The 20,997-nt window shown below is 48.9% G+C and overlaps 1 protein-coding gene and 1 long non-coding RNA gene across 3 annotated transcripts in view; both read left to right on the top strand.

The window, feature by feature from the left end:
- The window catches only part of MAML3 (mastermind like transcriptional coactivator 3), a 366,454-nt gene that overhangs the window by 270,776 nt on the left and 74,681 nt on the right, over window positions 1–20,997 (top strand). The window lies entirely within an intron of this gene.
- Window positions 1,142–4,919, top strand: LOC118501923. The gene is made up of 2 exons (XR_004904576.1): window positions 1,142–3,214; window positions 3,255–4,919. It is a non-coding gene; the product is annotated as an uncharacterized LOC118501923 (long non-coding RNA).

Genomic DNA, 20,997 nt, shown 5'->3' with positions numbered 1-20,997 from the left:
GGTTTCATCTACTCCCCGACTATTGTGAGCATGGAATGACTGGTTTTCAAAAAATGAGTACTTCCTGATGCTTACAATTCACCAGGTACTGTGATAAGTATTTTATCCCGTTTAATCCCCACGTACCTTTTGAATTTGGGCACTGTCACCCGCTTTCCATAGAGGAGAAAAACGAGCCTGGCTCGCAGTGGTCCAGCTGCCAAGGCAGAGAGGGTCAGGCTTTGAACTCGGCGATGTCATGTTCTAAGGGCCAGGCCAAGTTCCCTGACTCTTCTGCTCTCGGCCTCTTCTGCTCTCCCAGGGGGCAGGGGCCGGGGGTCGAGTGAGAGCAGGGGGTGGGGAGTGACAGGAAGGTATGCCTTGCATCAGGGCCTGGCTTGTGGGTGAGCACAGGTGTTTCACCACCTTTGCAATAGGTAGTTCATCGCATTGACTGAAACTCAGCAATCAGCTCCATTCAGGTGGACCGAAGAATCCACTCCTACAGTGATAACAACAGATTTCCTGAGATAATGGAAGTTGCTGCTTCCAATCCATTTGACCACGGGTTTTCTCATAGGCACCTTCAAGTAACCTCAGCCAACATTTTAAACATAGGAAAATGGGCGTAGAACAATTTGGTGGTATGTAGAGACGCCCTCAGGGGTACTCCTGTCCCCTGACCCAGCGATTCCCCTTAAAGAAGTGTATCCTTAGAACCTAATCAGAGATGTGATCAAAAAATAAATGGGGAAGGATATCTACCGCAGCATTATTTATGACGGTGGAAAATTGGTGGGGAGAACTGTACAACCAAACATATAAGATTACTTAAATTATGGTACATTCAAATGAAAGAATATCCCAAAGCCATTAAAGTATTTTCAAAGAGTGTTTAATAACAGATGAAATGTCCATGATATAATAAGTGCAAAATGTGGAATTTAAAACTACATATGATCCCAAGATTTTTTTTTTAGAGAGGAGAAGGGAGGGAGAAAGGGAGGGAGAGAACATCAATGTGTGGTTGCCTCTCACGCGCCCCCTACTGGGGACCTGGCCTGCAACCCAGGCATGTGCCCTGACTGGAAATTGAACCAGCAACCCTTTGGTTCACAGGCCGGCACTCAATCCACTGAGCCACACCAGCCAGGGCTGACCCCAAGATTTTAAGAGTGGGAGCATAAACAACTCAAGGTTGGAGTTTTGGGTTAGTGGAATGGAAAATAAGTATTTTCTCCATAATTTAATCTGGAGTAAAGACTTTCAGAAATGACCTGGAGTGAATTGTGACGGTGGGAGAAATGCCGTCTCTCACCGGCCTAAGTCTCCAGGGAAGTACGTGATGGGACGGCTCAACATCAGGCTTCACGTCTCTTTACCTTTCTCCTGCTCCTTAAAGCATGCTTACCCTGAACTGTTATTCTGCTATAAGCTGAAATTTGTGCAGGTTCATGTTGCTTCAAAAACAGCCCCTTTCAAAGAAAAGCTGACGTCTCTGTGCCCTTCACAGAACAGTCGCTTCATTGCCAAGGTCCTCAAACAAGTCAGTCAAGTTGGACGGGCTTCCTCCTTGTCAAAAAACGGCAAGTCGGAGACTCGCACCGCTGGCGTGCACTCACATCCTCCAAACTGTCTCATGGCAGCCATGCAGATCAGGAGGGCGGTATCTTCCCAAACCGGGGGCGAGAGAGATGGAGGATGTTATGTATTCACGTGCTGAGCACAGCATCATCAATTAAGTGAGAAAGCCCAAGTCACCCAAATCCTAGCTTACCAGGGCGTCAGAGCAGAGGAAACTGAGCAGGTCCCTCCCCACGTGGGAAAGCAGATGAGGCCCCTGCGTGTCCCCTAAGAACTTTTGACTCGAAGTAGAAAACTTAGGCTCCGTTGAAGAAAGTCTTCAGATCTCGGTAGGATTAAATTAGAGAGAGATCTGAGCCAGGAATTTGAGAGAAAGCTACCTAATTATACCTAGATAGTCATACTAATCTTGCTTTTATAATTAATCATAGGTCTGAGAACACTTGGCTGTTTAAAAAATAAAGTCACAATGACCTGTGACCCCTTACCTGGTGGCGGTGTAGCCCAACTGGAAGAAAATCCCCCAGAAAGCAGTAAAAAGCAAACGGAGAGCTAGCCTTGCGAATCTAGCCAACTAAATGACTGTAGATCTCCTATCTGTCTTTGCAAAGCCAAACCCGAGACGAGACGAGACATGGAACAGCTTCCTATGAAGGACAAAGCTGGATGCATGCTATCTGCAGAACAAAACACTAACTTCTTAACATTACCTTCAAGATTACATGTAATGTGGCCCCAAATGCCTTCGCAGCTGCCTGTCCCTCTCAGGACACCTCTCATCTCAGCAGGCGCGCTGTTCTTTCCTCGTTCCCCCCAGGGTGCCTCGCGCCACAGGGAGTGGGCGCCTCAGCCCCGGCGTTCTTCCAGCCGCGAGGCTCTGCGTCCTGGCTCATCAGGACCACTCTCCGCTCTCCAGGCCCCATCAGACACCACCTTCCTTGTCGTACCCGCAGGTTTTTACAGGTGCCTTCACTTAATGCTTATTTCCTTCTGCCTTGCATTTTAGCTGGTTTTATGTTTCTCTCCCCTGTCAGAGTGCTCTCCCTCTGTAGAGGCCTCTGACCCAGTCCAAGGGCCTCTACACAGTAGCCGCTCATTACGTGTTTGCTGAACTGGGTCAGCCAGAAAGTATAGGAACACTAAGATGGTTGATCCGGACCATATCTGCAGCCATGCACACACGCGCTGAAATGTCCAGAAATGGGGCCTTGGGACAGAACATTTGAAACTGGACCGGTCCCCAAAGCCCCAGACTGTGAAGGCTGCTGTAACACCAACCCATAATAATGGCTGGCATTGCTGAGTGTTTGCTACATTCTAAGAACTACATTAAGTTCTTTCCACAGACTGGGCCATTTGATTATCCCAACAACCTAATGAGGTTGAAGTACCATTATCCCCATTTTACAGGTAAGAAACCCAGACTTGAAGGAGACCAAAGGGCCACTTTCTCCTCTGGGCTTCTCTCTCTCTCTCTCTCTCTCTCTCTCGCCTTGGAGGAGGCCCTGGTAGGCATTGCTGTCATTTGTACTGTATGCTGGTATCTGCTTAATACAGTCACAGGGAGGAGGTCCTCACAACAGGTGCTATTCCCATTATAGACAGCTCTCTGATTCTCACAAATTCCTCCAGATATCGTTGGCATTGATAGGTGGATGGATGGAATGATGGATAGATAGATAGACAGACAGACAGATATGTAAGAGGAGATTTATGAGAATTCTGCCCACTGGAAAGCCACTGAAGGGGTGGAAGCAGGTGTGCATGTGACCACCTCTTGGAAACACCCCTCCGACCGCAGCACGGGAGCCAGCAGGGTGAGCAGTGGCCCTCGGGCCTCCAATCTGAAAACCCACAGAACGGAGCCATAGGATATCGAGGCAAAGGGAAGCGGATGCAGTGGAGCCCTGTTGAGGAGGTGATGGGGAAAGGGCTTCGGCAACATTCGGAAATGGGGACCGAGGGGCAGCGATGCATCGGCAAGGAGCCCAGGTTCCTGGCCTGTGAAGCCAGACTGACGGCGGTGGCTGCGGCCACCGAGATGAACAGAGCGGGGGCCACGCCGTGCGTTTGGACTACAATGTGTTTGAGGGACCCTTGAGCTATGAACGAGACTGGGAAGAAACTGGGCAGGTGAAAGCCAGGGAAAAAGTCGTTCTTGAGGGGGAGCCGGAGGATGGAGAGGGAAATGAGTTCGTTAATGTGTGCCTGCCTGTTTTATTATTTGTTTACACATTCGGTCCATTCGTTTGACCTGTTATGCCCTGCCAAGAACACGGAAACATTGGAAGGAGAGGAGAGGAAGATCAGCAGGTGGGGTGAGGACCGGCCGGCCCATGGCGGATCTTGAATTCCACACTGATCCCCTTGGGTCGCCATGGACGGCGGGCAGGGCAACGTCACGGTGGAGGTGTGTTCTGGGAAGGTTGCCCTGCCAGTGTCACACGCAGGCAAGAAACTAGGGGGAGGAAGACCATGACCGGAACCGTAAGGATGCTAAAGGACGGCCTCATCCTAAGTGTGATATGAGGTTACCGTCAGGGGGTGACAAATTCCCATGTGGACATTCATTGTATTTCATACATGGGGCTACATATCTTTAACCTATCTCTCCATTATAGGTTTGGGAATAGGAAAAGGTTAGCTTGGAGAATGTGGAAAGTAGGTCTTTTTCCTGTCAATGTTCAATAACCAAGCAGAGGTAGGACATTTTCATGGGAGCTAATGTTAGAAGTGAAAGACCTGCGCATAGTAGGCCCTCAGAAAGATCTATGAAGTTGAATTGGATTGACGTCTGTGGAGTGGTGAGAGCTCCACCCTGGACTCCTAGAGGGGACAGGGGAGCCCTTGCATGAGAATCAGGACCTCGGTGACCCCCATCTGCTCCTCCCTCCCCCTCCGCTGCCATGGCGACCTGTCTGGAATGGCAGTAAGCCCTGTGCCCCGGAGAACACAATACTCTGTTTGAACAGTGTAAGTTGGCCTCCAAGGCCCAGGGCCTGCTGGTCCCATCCCCCACAATCAGGGATTCCTAGGAAAGGCAGCTTTTCTTTTGCCAGAAGCTCGGCCGCACCCTGCTCGTTGATTTGAGCCCATTTCATCCCACAGTGCTTTCCACGCATTTGTTGTTGAACTCACACCACAGCCTCAGTGCTGCGGGCTCGTTGCCTGTCTGTCTGTTGTCTGTCTGCGTGAAGTCGCTGCTGTGGCCATCTATCTGCCTGCCCTCTGCTTGGCCCCGCAGAGCACCCTGCCTCTTTCCTGTGTCTTCCTGTCGCTGCAGTTGGCTCACCAGGCCGGGGCTGTTTGAGCTCAGCTGGGTTAGTAACAGTGCAATCCACATCTCCATTTTTTTTTTAATTATGTTATTTTTATATTTGCTCCTCCCACCCTCTCCGCCCTCCAGACTGACTCACCCTTTCTAAGTGTCGGAGCTTGGCAAGCCTCCCGAGAAATACACTGGGGCTGAGGTGGGTGCGTGCACCGATGTGATATTTCTCCCACTCGGTACGAGTGTTCTCTTCCTCGTGGCACACGGGTTCAGACGCCGTGTTATTGATTATGCTCGTCGTCATCCTTCCAGTGGCCGTGTTACTTACTGCTCTAGCTGCTGCTGGTCGCCCGAGGGCTGAGATGAATGGGAGGCAAGGGACGGCGCCCTGGTCTGAGTTCTGAAACTCCCTTCAGAGGCCACCTCAGTGTCGCTCTAAACCTCTCACATTTCCCTCGTTGCGTTCCGGAAGCCTGAGCTGGGAGCCGTGCAAAGCAGAGACCAAACCGTAGCAGAGTCTTTCCGTGTTACCTGGAAAGACTACGGCCTGTGACAGATGTGCTGTAGATGCCAATACCTCTTCCTACCTAGGCCTTTGCGTGCTGATAATTATTTTAATTTTATAATTTACAGACATAGATACCAACTTCTGGGATTTGGGAGCCTGGATTTGAATCTGACTCCGCCACCTTATCCCCTGGGGCTAACTACCTAATCTCTTCATGTCTCGATTTTCCCTTCTGTAAAATGGAGACATTTCTCTCCCATACATACATCGTGGGACATCTCTCCCAGAATTGCTTTGAGGATTAAATACGCTAATACTTACCAAGTGATCAAAAACAGTGTGTAGCACATAAAACTTCTCAATAAATGTTGGCTCTTATTAGTCAACAAGCCATTTGTAGCTGGTATGAGAGAAATGATCCAATCCTCAAAAGAGGTTTCTTTTAACAAGCACAACACACCTTCAGATTTTACCTGCCCCTCTTTCTGAAGCTAGAAGCCCTCTGTTTGATGGACACTCAAGAGGACCCTCAGTTACAGAACACAACTCCGTGTCTTCCATTCAAAAGTAGAGCTTCCTGCTTTCCAGTCCGCCTGTCACATAGCCGGAATGTTAGTCTTACTCCATCAGAATTAGGTTTCGGTTCTCATGGGGTCTAAATCCAGTGCACTTACTTCTTCTTCTCCAAGTGATTATATTTTACGTCCAGCGACATCTCCTTGGCTTATCTAACTCGGCCTTTCCAGACTCTAAACCCTACTGATGCTCTTTTATCTATAACTCAGCCACGGATATCACCTACAAAACTCTCTGTAGAAGTTTTCCCTTTGTCTCCCAGCGCCTGGGTCCCATCCTCACCTCCTGCCCTGCTGCCTTCCTGGACGCGGGGCGGCTGCTGGCAACAGTCCAACAGAGGGTCGTGAACTCCAGTGCAGGCGGGATCCACAAGGTCCTCGAAAAACTCGCAGCAACTCTGGGAGCCCCCAGAAACCACCTTATCCCGACAGCCTGTCAGACCGAGGGGTGGGGGGGGTCACATCACCCACCTTTCAGCCATCAGAGTTGCACCACAAGTGATCAGAACCACAGTCTATGGGACTTTGGGCACATCTGCACAATGGCCACAAATCAGGACTCCAAGACGGTGGGGAGGCCCAGGTTGATGCAACATCCCCTGTGGCAGGAACCGCCCTCAGGATAGCCTCCAAAGCCCAGGGGAATCGGACTCGCCTTCTCACCCCCACCCTGTGTCAGGCACCCAGTGGTGGCCCGTCGGCTGCCCTGCCTTCCCGTCAGTGTCTGTTGGGCAGCGTGGCTTCAGGCGAGGTCACACGGCTCTGTAGAGCTCAGATGACGAAAAGCACCAGGCTTGCCCTCGTCCTCTTCTCTTTCCGATTTCTGTTCCCCAAAGCTTTCAAGTCGTTTCGCCCTTTCTCCTGGCATGGACCTCCTCGTTTTTAAATAACATGTTTGGACAGTCATCTCTGACTGGCATGTTTTAGATGTCCCCTATCGACTCCTTGCCATGGAAAGCAAGGACTGAGTTCGCGGACTCCTTCCACCTCTTAAACGTGCTCCCCTTCCTCCAACTTCTCAATTATTGTTATGTCACAACCTCTGGGTGAAATCAGGGGTGTGCGTGTGCGTGTGTGTGTGTGTGTGTGTGTGTGGTGGCTAGATAAATGTTCACAGCTGGAGCCAAGAGGGGGACTTGGATTACGTTACGATCTCATACACCTCTCCCATTTCCTGCAGTTGCTGGCTCTGAAGCTTTGTTCGATTGCTTAGCTTTTATGCTCTTGGCCTGACGTCACTCACAGACTCCTCGGCAGCCCTGTAAGCCTCCTCTCCCAGCGTCTGCAAGCGGCAGCGGTTCCTCCCGGAGTCCCGCACCCTGCTGCCCCCACCGGCCTGGTGCTCTGCGCTGCAGAGCCCACGTCCGAGGCCTTCCCGTTGCTCTGCTCCCGTGTTGGGTCCCTTGTTCGGTCCCTTGTTCACGGACCATAGGTCCCTCCGGCTGAGGTTGGGCCACATTGTGAATGTGGAATGTGTCCTCTCATAACTGCCTGCGGACTCATGCATTTTCATGAAAGGTCAGTTTTTGAGGCCTTGCATGTATGAAAATAGCTTTATTCTTCTCTCGTCTCTGACTGGATATAGGCTTCCGGGCTATAAATAACCTGCAGAAGGAATTTTGAAGCACTTAGTGCATTTCTTGCTGGCCTCAGAGTCGCCGTCAAAACATCCTTTGCCATTCTAATCTCCACCCTTTGGAAACTTTTTGGATCTTTTTTCTATTTTAACTCTTGGCTTTCTGAAATTTTACAGGGATATACCCTAGCACGGCCCTTTTTGTAGTCACTGTTTATGGGATTTTGTGGACTCTTTCTGTACAGAAGTTCATGTACTTCAGCTATGGGAAATGTTCTTGTACAATCCATTGATAATTTCCTCCATTCTGGCCTATCTTCCCTCTTCTGGGAGCTCCTGTTATTTCTACTTTGTGCCTTCTGGGCTGATGCCCTATTTCCTTACCTTTTTCTCCTCTACTACCCAATCTTTTGACTTTTCTTGGACTTTCCAAAAGATGTCTTAACTTTACCATCCCACCCTTTAGTTTGATATTATTTCTGCTACCATATTTTTAATGGATGAAAGTGTGTTTTGATTTTCTAAATGTTTCTACCATCCTTTTTTAATTCAAATTTTAACACATTTCCTCTGAGAAGACGTGAATGAGGTTTTTAAGTGTTCCCCTGTTGCCTTCATCTTCTCTGGCGGTCTCTTCCATTCGTTCGCTCGCACTCTGTGTTTTGAACCAGAGGCCACCCTGGGATGTGTGGGGAGTCTCGCCTGCATACCTGCGGCTCAGAGGAAGGCGTGAGCTGTCTGACCTGGAGCCCCGTGTTTCTCCACGAGGACTTCCAAGCGGAGGCGACCGGCCTAGAACCCAGCAGTGGGGCATCCGGGATCTGTGCTCACCTCTCACAGGCTGGTTACGTTCCCTGGGGAGGAGTCCGCTGCTCTGCTGTCCAGAGAGGCAAGAGGGGCTGCCAGGGTTCCCGAAGTCAAGCAGAGGAAGGGTTTGGAGTTGCGTGAGGCTATCACCTCGTTGACCTGTAGATCTCCCCTGGGAGCTCTCTTTCCAGTGTCGGGCTCCACCTTCAGCGGGGCTTTGTGCCCATGTTCTTCTGGTTGCCTCTGGGTCCACTTGTCCACAGAGGACACCACAGACCCTGTCGGAGTGAGAGACAAATAGGTGTGTGGCCACGAGCCACGAATGCTTCTCGTGCAGCCTCTCAGCCAGCGCTCCTGTGACTTAGCCCGTCTGCTCCGCATCGTCAGAGGTGCCCAGCGCCTGTAATTCCCTGGCTGTTTCAGATTCTTCACATGCGTTGGCTTCCTTCTCCTTGGCGTTTCCCCTTTGAAAGTTTAGATTTCAGCTTCTTCTGCTCCGCTAAATTAGTTACCACTCATTCATCTGCTTTCCAGTTTCCAAAATTATGTTGTCATCTTGTGTCTGCCTTTTGGCTCCTTTCCTGTCATCTCTGTGTAGAGTTTGGTTTTTAGGGGGGAAAAAATCTTTTGTGTCTTTTTGTGTGGAGGGTAAGGAGCTGAGGTAGAAAAGGCGTTGAGATAAACATGTATCCAATCTGCCATGCTTAACTGCAATTTATGAGCTGACCCTTTGTTCCGAAGGGATACACTGTTCCTCTATGCATCAAAATAGGACTGTCTGCATTACTTGGCAAGTCCTTCAGCCTGGAAGATTTCCACCTGGGGCTGCTGTAATGATATGGGTCCGCATCCGAACACTCTTTAAGAAATGCAGAGCAATCTAGAGCTATCCCAGCTAATATAAATCAGATTTCTCTGGCTCACCAATAAGTAGTGTTGATCCACAGATCAGAGCCAACCAGTTCTCTGGATTCTGGACTGCAATCCAGACCCAGACTCCAGAACAGCCTAAAGAAGTAGAGCTACCTGAGCTATGAGCCTCAGTAGGAGCTGAGAAAAGTCCCACTATGCTCGTCCCCTTCTCCAAGGCTTTTCTGGAGTGCTGGCAGTCTGCAGGCTACTGTAGTATGATAGCATGTCATTGCATCACATTACAACCGAGGCCCTTGCGTAGATTCCATTTAGGTTGCAGTTGCCGCTCTGCCCCTCCGTGAGGTGTCAGTTTGGATCACATTGGTCTGTACGCAAAAAGTACAGATTAAAAAAGAATGATGTTTCATTTTCCTTCTGTAATAAGAAGCCATAAACAGACAGATAAGAGGAAATGATGTCAGGAACATGGATCCTTCCTTCTCTCCTTCTTCCTTCCTTCTTTCCTTCCTCCTTTCTTTGTACCCAAGTCTGTGGCCTTTATATTCATGTTTGTTATCTTGGGGTCACAGGATATCATCCCCACCGCCATCATGACATCTGCATTGGGCATGACAAGCTCATGGAAAAAGATGAAAGGGACAAGGAGAGGGGGCAGGAACCAATCAGTAATTTCCAATATACTTTACATGCATCTCATTGGCCAGAACTCAGTTACATGACCATACCTAGCTGCAAGAGAAGCTGGAAAATCCTGTCTCAAATACAGTCAGAATTGTAATGAAGAAAGGAAAAGGATGCCACACTAGATGTACATTCTTGAGTATCTAATCCCATTTGGCATTTATATCCTTCTTGGGAAAGTGAGAGTAAAACTACCTACCTCACAGAGCTGCAATGCGAAATAAAGTAGAAAATGTTTATAAGACGCATAGCGCCATATCAGACACATAACGTGTGCTCCTCAAATGTTAATTCCCTTCTCTGCAACCCCTAGCGTTGGTCTGATTTCTGAAAACACTGCACCGTCAGCATATGCTGGGAAGACCTGTTCAGATGTGTATTAGTACAAATGAGATTTTGGAATCGCAAGTCAAAAAATGTAGCTTTAGTATAGAATATTTGGCTATAAGATACAGAGAATGTGAGGCTATAGAGATGACTTTACAGTCCGTGTCATTTATCGTCATCCTTCATTTTCCTTTATATCCCTTCCCTTGATGACTCTCCCACCCATCAGCCTATTGTTAGCACATCCTTCCCTTGATCTCCTGAGAGGTTCCTTCATTTGTATTTACTATTGTTTATCTACAAAGCTGTATTATGCAGACATTGGACCGACATAGTGTGTGTGTGTTTCTGTAACCAGCCCCAGGCACTGACTGCCCCTCGGCTCCCTTTGCTGTGTGCAGACCTTGTAAACCAGGTTGGGTCAAGGCGGTAGGGAAGCTAGCGTGAGGCGGGGGGCTGTGGCCAGCCCAGCCACAGCTGAGGATTTATGAAAACTGCAATGGTCCATTAGAGTTTGGGTGTCAGAGGGTAAGAACACACATGGCTCCTGTGTTTTCACGTCCATAGCATTTTCCTGCCCGCGAGGATGACAGGATGCTTTGCGTCCTGCCTGGCCTCACACCCCAGGCCCTGTGACCTGCCACGGGCCAGTGCACACGATCTAGCAGAGGACAGGGGCCGGGGTCACACTTAACAACCCAAATTGGAAGGGACCTTTGTTTCCCCTCTCCAAGTAAATGAGCGCGGGTGGCAGAGGGGAGAGGTTTAGTGCCGTGTTTCTGTACCGTGGGGGAAAAAGAACCACTGTTCCAATCCCACGTGAGCCGTGAGCCCGGCTGCCTCCTGAAACCAGCAGCTCCAAACACATCCTCTCAAGATAAATACAGAAGCAAAGAAAGAAACCTCTTCCACTCAACAATGTTCTCCCTCCCCGTGGCCCTTCCCTAGCTGGTCTTTCCCCTCACTGCGTCCTGGCTGGCTGTGTGGAGCCCAAATGCCACTGTCCAAAGGAGAAGCTCTTTCCCGGGGAAAACAAAAGGCAGCTGTCAGTTTAATCCCAAGCTCCCTGATAACATTCCGGCGGAGCTCCTTTTTCTGGAGATGAAATAAGAACCCTGGCAGGCCCTCTTGACTGGCCACATAAATCATTTGTAGTAATTGCTCTGAGAGAGGAGTGCCTCTCCCGCTCGGCTCGCCGTTGGAGAGGGGTGGGGAGGTAGGGGGATCACACGCCGGCGTTCTCCCTCCCCCACTCCCTCCCTCCCTCTCTCTCTCACATGCACACACACTCTCGCACGCACACTGTGCCGCTGCCTCCAGTTCGTCCCCCACACGTGCACAGGCACCCACGTGCACGCCCCCTCTCCCCAGGAGCCGCTCGCACCGGGGTGGGCTCAGCCAGCCACGTTAAACACAAAAAGAGCATGGCACGGAATCTAATGAACAGTCAGTTTCATGTTTCTTTCCCTTTGAGCTTGAGCCAATTTAAATTCTTCTGGAGTGCAGTTTGGGAGGGGACGCTGGGCGGGTTGACAGGGAAGGTGGGAGGCGGAGAACACGGAGGTAAGAGGGGGGATGGTTGTGACTTGGCTTTGTTAGGCTTAGCGGTTGCCGTGTCTTCTGCGTGGTGTCACCTGCTTCCTCCGTTTTGCCTTTTCTGGGGAGAACTGAGATGTGGTCATAAAAAATCCCCCACGCTGTGATCTGGGAGCTGCTGCTGAGGCTTGGCAGTTCACTAAGGACCGAACTCTCAAAAGCCACAAAGCTATAATATCCCTTCCCCTCTGTGGCCAATAAAGATGGTGATAATCAAATAACAGGGCTTAGAAGTGGTACGGTGCCTGCAGCGGTTGGCCACAGGCCGGTGATATACACCCTTCACTTGGACCCTGATGTATGTTCATTGAAAATATTGAGGCCACCAGAGATGGCGGAGGGAGGGGCTCCTCCAGGCACACACGGCCGTTTGAAGAATGAATGGATGGATGAATGAATACGTGAATGGATAGATGGATGAATGAATGATGGATGGGTCGAGTTCAGTCCCTTGTTGTGAACACAGCTCGCAAAGCCAGGAAAATTGCAGCGGTCCTGTGACAGATGGCTGCCCGTCCCTGTGCACACACTGTCCGTGACAGCCACCCTCAGCGCCGCGCCCAGGGACAGGGAAGAGAAGACACGGTGAGGGGCGGGAGGAACGAGGCGTGAGTGCAGAAGCATATGTATCCCCCTTCCGCCCTTCGGTCCTGACTGTCCATGAGTGTGAACCAGAGCCGTCCCCCCGCACCATGAACGTGGAACCTGCCAAGCTCAAATTCACGGTCATTTGTTTTGTTTGATGAGAAAGCAATATCAGACTTAGGACGCATCCATTCATGTGCTGTATACCCATGTGCCCAGAGCCCACGCCACCTTTGCCAAAAGCTAATAATAAAATCAACCATTTTTATCGACTTCCCAATTTACTTGCCATCAGCTGTCTAATGTCAAAAGGCAAGTGAAGCACTGGCAAAGAGCTGTGTTCCCCTTGGTGTGCCCCAGGCACAAACTAGGTGTGTCCCACCCGAGTCACTCCTGCCGAGTGGGGTGCCTTAGGGTAGACAGGCTCACTTGAGGTATCCTGTGGAGTCCGAGCTCGGCCCGTCCTGCGCTGGGTCTCTGTCTTACCCACTCCACCTCTAACCCTGTGAGGCATTCATTCATCCTTCCTTCTTGGCTCTCGAGGCCAGTTGTTACATATCGGCATGGGTTTGTACGCGGGACCAAAGATGGCTCCCATGTATGATGAAGCAAGCACAGGTGTATTTTAAGATTTTCAGAATCAAAGCTTCCCAGATATAGGTTAGTAAGTTTTTGCTTTAATCTTCAAGGTTGGTTTAGGTTGGAGTTCTAAATTTAGTCTCACACACAAACATACACACACAGATCTAATAATACTACCCTGAGTTTGTATGATAGTTTGCAGTTTGCAGAGCAGCTCTCCATATGGCAGGTCTTGTCTGCTGCTATTTTTAGGCTGGAGAAACCGAAGCTCAGAGAGACACTCCTCTAGGGTCATAGAGCAAGTAAGTAGCAAAAGCAGGCAGGGAAGCCAGGTAATGAGCCATCTAGTCTTTGTTCGCCATTGAGCATATATTGTCTTTCTAAATTATTATGGAGAATTTGAATCAATTACTTTGTACATTCATTGTATATCTTAATGCTCAAAAAGGTTTGTTTCAGAAAAGTTTCAAAATAGACATTTTTTTCAAATCATGAATAATTGTACCATTGACAATGATCTTTCCAATATCTTTTAAAGTGATTTATTCTAGTCATTCCCATGCATGTTAGAACCAATATATGCAAGGCTTTGGTATACACAGCATTGAAACAGGCCATAGGGGCTGGCAGTTACCTCTAATACTAACAACTTTTCTAGGACTTTGACACACGCTGTGTGACTGGTTTTCAGAAGGAGTTTGTCCGTTCACACCAGCCATCTGAAGAATCTCTCTCCACACCTCTTCCAGCATTAAGAATCATGAGCTTAACGGTTTTTTTGCAACATAATAATAATAACATATCTTGATATTTTAATTTGCATTCATATGACCATTGGAGAGACTAAACATCTTTGTTAGGAATTACTGGCTAAACTGTATTTTTCCTTCATAAACTGTCTTCTACTCATGCCTGTTCCTCATCATTAGCATGGAATATTTCTTCTTTTTAAAAACTCACATATTACATTCTTTGCAAATATTTTATCTCATTTTTTCATCTGCCTCTCAATTTTTAAGGGTTTTTTATGTGCAGTTTTTTTACTTTTATGTAACAAAAAACTGTTAGCCTCTTCTTATGTAACTTCTAGTTCTTTTATACTTAGAAAAACTTTATGCCAAAATCATTAAATACTGACTTTTTGAACATTTTTTTTGGAGTTCATTTTTTTATAGTTAATTATGTGCTTCTCAGAAAATGTACTTTGGTATCGTTGTGAGGTACCGATCGACCTTCAGATTTTTCTCCCAGTTCCTGTGTGTTAACAATCCCTCCTTCCCCCTGTTTTTAACATGTAGCAGATTCTCAGCATCTCCTTTGAACTATCATTCCTCTTCCACCAGCCCGTTCACCGTTACAGCAACGGCACAACTTCCAGGCATTCTGGCCTTATCGCACGTTTTAACGTCTCGCATTGCTCATCTTCAGCGCTTTAGCTCTTCCCGGTTTATTTTCCCAGAACAACAATAAAAACGTGTCCCTAAATCCATAAGTTAATCCTCTGGAATGTTCCTTTGAATGACATTAAATCTATAGAATAATTTTGGGAAGAACTGACTTCTTTATAAATATACAGCCTTCCCATGCAGGAATATGAAATTTGTCTCCATTCATCCAGGGCTTCTTTTATAATTCCCTAATTGTCTTCACAGAGTTCCCATTCATTTCTTATGAAGGTTCGTCCTCGGTAACTCAAGTGCGTAATTATTTCTGTTTCTGAAAGATTACAAAGTGGCATTCTTTAAAGGAGGGTCCTGATTAGCTAAATTGGGGTTAGGCTATGAGAAACCCCAACAGAACCTGACAAGCTCGAAGTCATTAGTAATTAATTTCCAACTGAACACTAATTGGATTAAATTAACCCATTTTAAGGTATTATTTCTACAACAAGAAGTGTCCAAGCACTTTTCTTCTGTTACCGTCTCAGCTACACCTAGTAACACACCACTCTCCGTCAGTGGGCTAGCGAGAAAGCAATGAAGGAGTCTGTTCATTCTGTGAACCCATTGCTCGCTGTCATCACCGCATGGCAATGCTCTCACTGTGGTATTCCCTACTTCCCTGGACACACTGCTCCCTGCCTCTCTCCGAAGTCAAGGCTCAGGCTTTGCCGCTGCAAAACTTTTCTTTTGATTTCCAAAAACTTCCATAGTTCCAATGCACAGGCGAACATTCATGTAGTACTGCTTAAATGTACCGATGCAGGTAGGACTATATGCATGTATAGATTAATATGTTTATAGGCAAGAACATGCATCACATAATTTTAGAACAAAAATCAACCTTAAAAATCAGCCGGCCAAAGCCGTCTGGTCTTTCTCGGATCTGTGAATGCCCTGGGACATTGGTAGGGACATTGTTTGCACCTATGTACCTTGACGTGGACGTTTTTCTGAGTCTGTAGTCTGTAGGGGCTTGCCAATTGCCTAAGCCCCTAAAAACAGTTGGGCATGACTGGGCTACACTAAGCCTGTCATTCATCAGATGAGAAAATAAAGGCCCGAGTTGTTAAGGAGACAGAGGGTGGGTACTCAGCGCTTCGGGGGCGGGGCCAAGGCAGGAAGCTCGGCCTTCGGAGGCCTGGCTATTTCTGCAGCTCCTCTCTGCACACCACCCGGGAGGAGTCTGTTCCCTCCCTGCACGCCCAGTGTGCCTGCATCGTGTGCACCGGGTGGGGTTTGCAGCCGAGGTCCCAAACTGAGCTTTGGCTTTGGACTCACTAGTCATGCGACCCAGGGCAAGGCATCCAACTGTGCAGTGAAACTCAAATCTGCACCCAGGAGTTTCCTCTTGAGTGAAACTGAGTGGCAGGCATGAGACCTGCCTCACAGAGTTTTAAAGACAATAATGAGATGGTGTGTTGCGTACCTGTGTTAGTCCCCCCTCACCTGCTGGGGGGGGGGGCACATTCCAAGACCATGATAGTATCATTCCCTCTATGTACTGTTTTTTTCTGTGCATACATATCTATGATAAAGTTTGAGTTACAAATTAGGCAATTTCCTGGATAGAAGATTTGTTCTCACCATAGATCTTAGCAATCTCAGCATGTGATTTTTTTGCTTTCCTCATTAAGTTGAGAGCGCTCACCTTTCCACTTAAAGGAAGTACTTTACAGCTTCTCTTTGGCACATCAAAACGGCCAGCATCACTGCTCTTGCATTTGGGGGCCATTACTAAGTAAAATACGGGTCATGTAAACACGAGCACTGCAATACCCAGACGGTCCCTCTGATAACCAGGAGGGCAACGAAATGCGGGGCAGGGAGTGTGCCCAGCCCGGATGCGAGAGACAAAGGGATGACTCACAGCCAGGGCGGGGCTGGGCGGGGCAGAGCGGGGCCGCCCAAGATTTCATCCTGCTACTCGGAGTGGAGTGCAATTTAAACCTTACGTGTCGTTTCTTTCTGAAATTTTGTATTTAATATTTTTGGACTGCAGTTGACCAGAAGTGACTGAAACCATGGAAAGCTAGACCACAGGTTAGGGGGGACCAGTTTGTAGGTACTTGATAAACTGTGAATTGATAGAGGGTGTTAGTATCATCGTCAGGGCTGTGGGGGAGCACAGTGGCCGCATGTGGTGGCATTGGTGGCTCTCGGCGGCCACCTCGCACACACCGAACCTCTCAGCCTCAGCCTCCTGGTGCTAATTAGCACGCTCCGCTGCTTTGGTAGCAAATGTGGTCATGAACTTACGTACCTCCCAAACACCTGCAGACAGAATTTCTCTTTAAGAAGACATGCCTAGGGAAAAATACATAACTCTTAGCAGTTCATAACAGGGGCTCTGTTTTTGTTTTGTTTTGCTTTATAAGATCTTTATCCTCCCCCGCAAAAAAAAAAAATTGGTTAAGCTGTAACATTTGAAGGATTATGGTAAACGATGGTTTTGAAAAAGTTTGGAAAACCTTTATCTGGTAGCTCGGCATTCTAGATTGGGAAACTACTAAGCGTCTTGGAAGAACGGCACATCAGCGGATTTGAGACGGGCACGTTGACAAAGAGCAGTTGCACACTTTCTGAAGCACTGCAGTGTGTGTGTGTGTGTGTGTGTGTGTGTGTGTTTAACACTGTTTTCTATAGGACGCAAGTAAGGCAGAACACATTTTCGCCATTTAGGTAATCATGCTTCCAGTTTGAAAACCACTCTTCACTTCCCAAAGCACATTTACAACATTATATTTCATTGCAAATACAAATTTTATTTGACTCCCTCAACAGTCCTGTTAAGAAGCAATGAATGTGCTTATTTTGAAAATGAAGGAAAGGGGTGGGCTGGCTACCTACCCATCCGCACAGCCAGAACTGGACCCTTGTCCCCGCACTTCCTGCAACCTCTCAGGGGCCAGGCTCTGTCACGAACAATGGGACTCAGGTGAATTTCCTGAAAGAATACATTTGTTCTTTTCTTTTGCAATGTTTGCCCCAGTACATTGAGTAACAGGAAACATGGAGAAGTCTTCAGAGAATGAATGAACAAAAGGGAAGTCAAGACAGGCCTAGCAGAAGGCAAAAGACGTGAGTGGTTCCTGGAAGACGGTGAACAAGCTCAGCAGCAACGTCTCGGTGGGAGAGACAGGGACCCAAGAACAGAGAGAGGGACTCAGTGACCACAGGTACCCAGCTGCCGCCAGGCATTCTGGGCAGAGACGCAGGAGCAGATAGATACACATTGTATCTTTTGGGGGTGGGGGGCGGAAGAACCACCAGCTCAGTCCAAGTGTCCCCAGTTACAGGACATCTTCAGGCCGCCTGTCCTGGGCTCCACCTGCCCCATCCGGGACCAGCGGATCCCGCAGTGCTAGAGAGGTCGGGTGCACCCCGCACCAGGAACTGGAATTCGGAAGTCGTCTCACGCTTGTCTGCGCCCTAGGATTGAAACTCTCTGGAAAATGAGAACCTGGTGTCTAGAAATAACCAGGACACAAAACCCTGCACCACACACAGAGCCTCATCCTGACGGGAGCAGTCTGTCTGTCTGTCCATCTGTCCCCTTCCACCCAGGTCACCCCCCGGGCATCTGGGGGCCGAGACCTGGGACTGCCTGCCCAGTACTTGGGAATTCACTCCTTACCAGACTTTACTTCCGTTTCAATCTTTTCTTCTCGTGGAACAACTCTCCCACCCCAGTTCTTCACTCGGGTCCTGATGCTACGCACCGTCGCTGCCCGGGCTTTGCAGAGGCAGACACAAAGGCCTGTGTGCCCACGTGACGGGCAGACACCCCTCTTGCGGCTCCCTGAGATGTGATCGAAAACCCGGCCCCAGCTCTGCCATCTTCTCTAGCACGTATCCGCTACAGCCTTGCTTGGGGTGGACACAGGCCCGTTGCTCAGCCCAAGGGGCAGCCTCCTCTTCCCCTCCCCCACCCCACTCCTGCCCCAGCTTCCTCCTTGCTCCCAGCAACAAGACAGGGGAGCCTGCCCCTGTCGAGCCACCTTACCTTGGGGGCAGGGGCACCAGACTTAGAACACAAGCAAACAAACAAAAACAGGAAGCCCCATGAAATTTCAATTTCAGAGAAACAACAAACACTTTTATCATAGCCTAGCACTAAGGTGGCCATTGGCACTGGAACATCCCATAGCCGGCTCCTTTGGAAGCCTGAGTAGTTCTGAGAACTCAGCAGATTCCGACTGGATCTGTCAGTCACGCCCGGGCCCCTGGGAAGCCCCTGGGAAGCCCGGGGAGCCCCAGACCAGACCCCTGAAAAATCTCTTTCTGTGGGTGCAGCTCTGTACAAGCATCAAAATGTCATTTCATGTTTCTCTCTGCCAGGATTTCCTCCAATTTTCCAAATAAGGACCAAAAAGCATTGCAGATAACTCAAACAATTTGCCAGCCCTGTCTCTCCTCAACAGGGCTTCCGGTGGCAAAAATAAATGAAATCAATGTTGTTTACAACTCATTGTCCAACATTATTATTCATTTTGTGCAAACGGCTATAAAACGGGTCTGTCGTGTTTGGAGTCCTTATCTTCCGTTCCTTTCACAAATTAAAGCTGCCTTTCGAGTTTTCCGATGGAAGCAAAGCAGAGGGCGTTCCGACTCGCCCTGCTCTGTCTGGTGCCACGGTCCGGTCCGCCGGGGAGGGAGCCTTCCTCCCTTGCTGACGTCCGAAGACGGCGACACAGGCGACTGCAGACGGGCCGGCCTCATTCATTCCTCCCTTTTTAAAACTTCGCTCTGATCCCGAAAACTCTGAGGACAGTATTTTGTTCTCCTTTTCCTCTTGACTCATTCTGTCATCCTCAAATCGAATACCGAGTACGCAGCCCTTCCTGGCAGCCCCCCGCGCAGAGTCCGAGCATCCTGGGAAGGCAGCGTCTCTGTCACCGTGCCTCGCCGAGACCCCACGCACGCGGGCCTCCGCACCGGCGCGCTCGCCGCCTTCTCGGGGAAGACGGGGCAGGGAGTCGTCATTAAGTGGATCTAGACGCAGAAATGGCCCCCTTCCCGTTCTGACTGCTTCGAAGGCATTGCACGCATCAACCTTCACTGGGAAGCCTTTCAGGATATTTACTGTAGGGGGGTACATGTAACATTTTTTTTAAGGAGTGAGAGCAGTTAAGGTCTGGAGGTAAAAAAAAGAGCCTGGTTACTCTTTTCTCAACGAAAATAGCGTTTGTCATAGATTTAATATTACCATCATGAACTATCGATTCTTTAGTCTGATTGAAAAATAAATACAGCCTTTTCCAGTGTGGTTGTTTTATACAAAGATTTATGTTATTTTCATGATACTATAAATATGGGGTCTCATGGTCCCTTTTTTCTCCTGTTTCCCTTACTTCCCCTGAAAGCTGAGAGGGTAAATATTCAAGTGCATTTGCTTCTGTTGAAGCAAGAGCCACAGGGCTTAGCAGGAGTGCTGCCTCCGGGAAAGGATTCTGATGTCCCGCCCCTGTTGAAATTATCTCTAGTTTTGTGCTCCGTCCTCACGTGACGTAGCCAGAACCTCTGGACTCAGGGGTCCCGTCTGTAGTTTCCACGGAACAAAAGACACGACCACTTTAACCTGGAGGAAAACATGAGACCCGGGCTCCTTCCCTGCCTCTGTCTCACCTGCTTCCAGTGTACGTGCTGTGTCCCGTTTCCTTACGTGAACCTGATGATACACTGTCTGACAAGAAGAGGTTAGTTAAATGCCTTCCTCGATGTTTGAGTTCCCTCCCCACGGCCCAGGGCTTGAATTAACCACCTGTTTTTCCTTAACGCGCGCACACACACACACACACACACACACACAGTTTATCTGTGAATAGTTGTCTTGTTATTTTCCGAGTTCAGTGGCTTCAGTAGAACGGCTACCTTTGTTACCAGGTCATTTGCAGGGTCGGGTTGATGGGTAGTGTCGGGCAGTTCTGCCTTCCCAGACCCAGGCGAAGGACTCTTGATCCCAAAGCAACTGTAACGGTTAAAACTCACGGCCTCGATTTGCTTCGGGAGACGTTGGTCACTTAGTGATGTGACCTACTACTGGCTCTCGCACAGAAGTGGCCCGACTCACCTGCGCGATGAAGGGTGTGCTTTCGCACCTCCTCCACCACTCTACTCGCCTAGGGGAGCAAGGGGCACGGTAAGGCTGGCCGGGGTTGGGGTGCTCCTATCAACCAAGGACCAGAAGAGAAAGTTCGAGGAAGGAACCCAAACCTTTGCCTGTAAGTTTAGGTGCTTTAACTCCCTACACTAATTACTTATAGACCAAGAGATTCAGCTGCTTTTAATCTGTCCAGTGCAGATGAAGAGAGAAACTTACTAGCTATTTAAAACTACAAAATCGAAAGGGTGAAGGTCACAAATGGGCCGGGCAGAGGGTCGGGGTTTAAAGGGAAATGCCTACATGTCCTTGTTAAATTGGATAGCTTTCCCCATTTTAAGGTACAATACCAAAAGTCACTTTTGTTATTTAATTTTGGTGGCGAGGCCCGGACTAAATTTAGAAACCGGCAGATGGGCGGTCCCTGGGGGCCTGTGGTGTCTGTACTGGGGGAGGCGGTGTTCTCGTGGGGTGGGCCCACTCTGTCTTACCTCGTGGACTCTGCGCCGTG

This window comes from Phyllostomus discolor, chromosome 8, assembly GCF_004126475.2.
Source record: "Phyllostomus discolor isolate MPI-MPIP mPhyDis1 chromosome 8, mPhyDis1.pri.v3, whole genome shotgun sequence".
Taxonomy (NCBI): Eukaryota; Metazoa; Chordata; class Mammalia; order Chiroptera; family Phyllostomidae; genus Phyllostomus; species Phyllostomus discolor.
This window is presented reverse-complemented; position numbering and strand designations above follow the sequence as displayed.